The following is a 5,114-nucleotide window of genomic DNA, read 5'->3' on the forward strand; positions in this document are numbered from 1 at the left end:
GCGGGCCCGAACCCGAGCGCGGCGCAGAACCCGGCGCCCAGCTCGGAGCAGCCGCTGACGTAAGCCCCGGGGGCGCGCGCGGACGTGACGCCTGGACACGTGTGTGGCGGCCCGGCGCGCGGGGACTGGCAGAGCCACCCTGCGACGGAGGCCGGCCCCTCCCGGCGCCAGCTGGCCGCGCGGGGACCGCCCAGCGCGGGCGCTTCCTGCTCGGACGGCAGCCCGGCCCTCGACCTGAGCGCGCCCGGCTCCGCGCGGCGCGGGGGCTGCTTTTCCGCGTTGGGGAGGGACCGCCCTTCGGGAAGGCGTCGCCGAAGTCGTCAGGCCACACTCCGTGGGGCCACCCCTGGGGGAGCCGGGCCGACGCGTCAGGGCTCAACCAGAAGGGCAACTTCAAGGGGGCGTGGGCGGGGTGACGGCGGGGCGGGACCTGGACGGGTCTGAAAAAACCGTGCGGTTCTCTTCCCCGGGTTGAGTCACCGGTGCCTGGGGAAGGCGTGTGGCGCGATCCGCTGGGCTCCTAGTCTCTTAAATGAGATTTCGAGACCCCCTAGAAATGCCAGAAATACGGGTTGGGTCGTGAGGCCCCAGGAAGACAATGGGTAACCCCCCAGTTTAGCGCGCTGCGTCCTCATCTGAGATTCCCGCTGAAGTTAAAGGCTTTGATGCGAGGTGTAGACACTCACCTTGCCGAGTGAACCACACGTTAATTTAAGGTGCTCCGGGTTAAATTGCTTTTCATACTTTGAGCCACTGACACCAGAATTGGAGGAAGAGGCTACTTGAACGGGATTCAGATATTCTTTGTAGGAGAGACAGTGAGTGATAAGGAGCAAGAGACAGGACTGGGTGAAGAATGGTGCTTTCTGCTTACCATCTCTGTGACTCTGGATTTCTTTAATTTTCTGTGCCTCAATTTCCTCATCTGTAAAAGTGGAATGAAAAAAGTACCTATCTCATAGGTGGGATAGTGAGAATTAAGAGTTTGATATATGCCAATCATAAACATTGCTTAAATGTTAGTTATTTAAAAAATATTGTTAGTGTTTAATATTAATATTATCAGTGAATAAAGTCAGTTTAAGAAATATGCTGTTAGATGTCTGGCCTGTGTGGCTCAGTGGTTGAGTGTCGACCCATGAACTAGGAGGTCTTGGTTCCATTCAAGGTCAGGGCTCGATCCCAGTGGGGGGCTTGCAAGAGGCAGCTGATCAATGATTCTCATCTTTGATGTTTCTATCCCTCTCTCCCTCTCCCTTCCTCTCTGAAATCCCTAAAAACATTATATATAATCTAGAAAAAATTAAGTTTAATCTTAATTTCTTAGAAGGACTACATGCATGGGATTGGTGAATATGATCTGAGTCTTGAAAAAAAATTAATAGACATGATGTTATTCAATCATTCAGTAAATGATTCCTGAGTGTTATGTACAGTCCTTGTTTGTGCTCTGAGAATGGTTCTCATTCAGTTTACCTTCTAGTAAGGGAGCAATGAGGATAGCCACACACTCGTGGGAGAGGATTTCAGATGAATAGGTGGGGTGGGGGTGAAGACATTGTAGCAGGAGCTAAAGCACAGGGAGATAATGCATTTAGGAGAGCATTGAGCTTGGGGGTTGGGGATGGTGCATGGAGTCTCAATGGACCTGATAAGACCTGTACCTCAGTAACAAGGGGTAACCACTGTAGGTTTTTGAACAGCACTGTAACATGGTGAGTCAGAGTTTTGAAGGGGGAATACAAAATAATAATAACTAATATTTATTGAGTGCCCACTACGTACCAGGATTTTGCAACAAGTCTACATGATGGGTACTATTGTTCTCATCTTCATTATTATAGTTGAAACTCAGACACAGGGAGATTAATTTGCTCAGGATCACACAGCTGATAATCTTTGGGAAAAGCTCCAGAGTCCTTTTTCTTAACTACTTAACTAGACTATACCCCGTTCAGTTATGTCCGACTCCTACTTATAGTCTAGTTAAGGAGTTAAGATTAGCACACTCAACACAGTCAGAAAACAGTTGCACAGCCTGAAATAAAGCACTGAATTTTGTGGGCACACTTTACATAAATTCTTTCCTTAGCTGGTCTTCAGAGGAAAAAATTAAATCATATTCTATTATTCCATTTGTGCCTTTTTATATCACAAAGAACATAATAGTGACAACAGAAAAAAGAATCAGCCACAGTTTCACTTTTATTGGAGAAAATATAATATTTTCCACTCTTAATCTAACACCCAAGCCAGTGGAATTTATTACCAAGGTTCCTTCCCTTTCCTTCCACCTCTGGCCTTCCAGTGCAGGTGTCCTCCATGCCCAGGGCTCACTAGCTCTCATTGGAGAAGTGGGATCCCCACCTTGTCATGTTGACATGAGCGTTCAGTGTTCCAGTCAGTGAGGAACTAGTTGTTCAAAAGGCAATTTGGTTTCAGAGGTGTTGAAACAAAGAACAGGAAAAACAATTATCTGCAGAGAGATTTGGTTTATTTTTCCAAAAATACAACTAACCCGTCCACTCTTACCCTGGCAGGTGCCTCCCATGGTATGGAGAAATTTCTTCTTGCTTCCACCTTCATGATATTGCACTCCTTTGGCAGTTGTTGAAGGTAGGTGGGATGGGAGTGAACAGGCTGCTGGTTGACCCACATTAGTGACCCCTCCAGGCTGCCAGGCTGGCCTTTCCAGTCCTTCCTTCTTCCTCCTTCCTTGGAACTTTTGATACAAGGAAAGATGGCCTTTGCACATTGGACACTGTGAGCTAGAGCACTCTCTATCAGGAGGCCATGCATACTATTGTGAGGTTTATCTGCCCTGGAGAGTTGCTGGGCTGTGTTTAATGGGTGACTCTGAGGCCTCAAGGAAATGAAAGGGGGAGGGGGAGTCCAGACTTTTGTTAGCTCCTGATTTATGACTCATTTATCATATCTGTTGCATGACAGGTTGGCCTCCTTCCCCCACCCACTGCATCCCAAATTGCATTAAAAGGACATGTGCAAAGCAGGACACCTCTCCTTAACCCGTCTCCCACTCTGTACAACCCTTTAAAGACTATGGGTGTACTGGATAACCTTTCTTTCCTTAAAATATCAGTGAATATTGTTTTTTTAAAACCCCTCACAGGTGAGCCCCAAATCTCACCTAGACTGCTGAGCAGAATGAGAAAGGCTCCAGCTAGGCAGATAAGCTCTTGCCCTTCTTTCTGTAACTTATAAATTGGGTGCTTTTGCAAATTGGGCAACTTCTGCAATCAGGCTAATGGTATGCATTTTCAGAGCAAAGTGTGGTTGGCTTTTTCTGTTTAGGTTTAGAGATGACTCAGGATGTCATTGGAGCTTGCTGCTTGGGAATTTCTAATGTGGGGAAAGCTTGTGGGAAATTTGAAGGTGGCTGTGAAGCCCCCTGATAATTACGGTAGGAACTTTCATCTTTATAAAGTACTTTTGTTTCTGGGGTAATTTCCACATGCTCTAACTTTTTTTGAATAATTATGGGTCTTTTAATGCTAGTATTTCATGAACAATGACCATGAACCTAGTACGTACTGAGTATTGCCACAGAGTATATATATATATATACATTTGCATTATTTTTATATCCATACTTAGCTAATATTTCTTTAGTGCTCACCTTCTGCCAGATACTGTGCTAAGCACTTTACATATTTTAATTCTTTTAATATTCACAATGTTTCCTATGAGGTAGATGTTTACAGACAATAGAACTGAGGTACAGAGAGGCCAAGTGACTTATACTAAGTATCTTTAGGATGGCTGCAATGAAACCTCCTCCTGCTGTTCTTCCCACTGTGATCCCCTTCCTTCAGGTGAAAGCTGGACCTACTGACTCACTTTAAATGAACAGAATATGGCCAAAGTGATGGAACATCATTTCCAAGATTAGGTTACAAAAAGACTAAGACTTCTGTGTGGGTGAAGTAAGCTACCACAATGGGGGTAGCCCTATGAAGGCCAACACCACAAGGAATTAACGCCTCTGGCCAATAGCCAGCAGAGACCCCAGGCCTATCTGACAATTGGATTGCACTTGTGTGACCCTGAACCAGAGGACCCAGTGACAACAGAGCTGAGCTGATATAGAAACTGTGATAATAAATGTGTTAAAAAAAATTTTTTTGTTAATCCTCACCCAAGGATATTTTTTTCATTGATTTTTTATATAGAGTGGAAGGGAAGGAGGAGGGGGAGAAAGAGAGAGAGAGAAACAGAGAAACATTGATATCAGACACATCAATGGTTGCCTTCTGAACTTGCTCGACCCAGGCCTGTGATCTAACCTGCAACTGGAATTGAAACTGTGACTCTTCAGTGCGAGGGCTGACAATCTAATCACTGAGCAACACTGGCCATGGCAATGTTTGTTGTTTTAAGCCACTAGGCTTGGGGGTAGTTTATTACACAGCAATATCACTAATACACTTGCTCAAGGTTAAAAAGCTTGTCTCTATTAAGAATTGCAGATTATAGACCCTGTACATTTTTCCTCTCTTAAATTATTTTTATTATAATGCTACTTAAGTATATAGAAACAAATCTAGGAATGCAGTTTTTATGATTATTGTTGTATACAGCTATAAAAATAAAAAATTGGAATACCAAATTTCATAAATACCCAGAATAATGTTTTTTTATTACTTATTCTGATTTAAATTTATACTTTTTAAAATGATAATGTATTGCCCTGACTGGTTTAGCTCAGTGGATAGAGCGTTGGCCTGCAGACTGAAGGGTCCCGGGTTCAATTCTGGTCAAGGGCATGTACCTTGGTTGCGGGCACATCCCAGTAGGGAGTGTGCAGGAGGCTGCTGATTGATGTTTCTCTCATCGATGTTTCTAACTCTCTATCTGTCTCCCTTTCCCTTCCTCTCTGTAAAAAATCAATAAAATATATATATTTTTAAAAAATGATAATGTCATATAATGGAAGCTGTACTAAAATGAAATCATTATCTAGTTTGGAAACAATGTCAATGTCCTTCAACAGGAAAATGAACTATGTAAGCCATCCCACAAAATCTTCTGCAACTTGGGAGATTAACTGCTATATGAAAAAAACAAGCTGCAACCAAGAAGCCCCTAAACAATCC

The 5,114-nt window shown here is 44.1% G+C and overlaps 1 long non-coding RNA gene across 1 annotated transcript; it reads left to right on the forward strand.

Moving 5' to 3' along the window:
* The first annotated feature begins 438 nt into the window (after window positions 1-438).
* On the forward strand, window positions 439-4,630 carry LOC106698399. The gene is made up of 2 exons (XR_001349723.2): window positions 439-716; window positions 2,541-4,630. It is a non-coding gene; the product is annotated as an uncharacterized LOC106698399 (long non-coding RNA).
* Window positions 4,631-5,114: the final 484 nt, after the last annotated feature.

This window comes from Myotis lucifugus, unplaced genomic scaffold, assembly GCF_000147115.1.
Source record: "Myotis lucifugus unplaced genomic scaffold, Myoluc2.0 scaffold_175, whole genome shotgun sequence".
NCBI lineage: Eukaryota > Metazoa > Chordata > Mammalia > Chiroptera > Vespertilionidae > Myotis > Myotis lucifugus.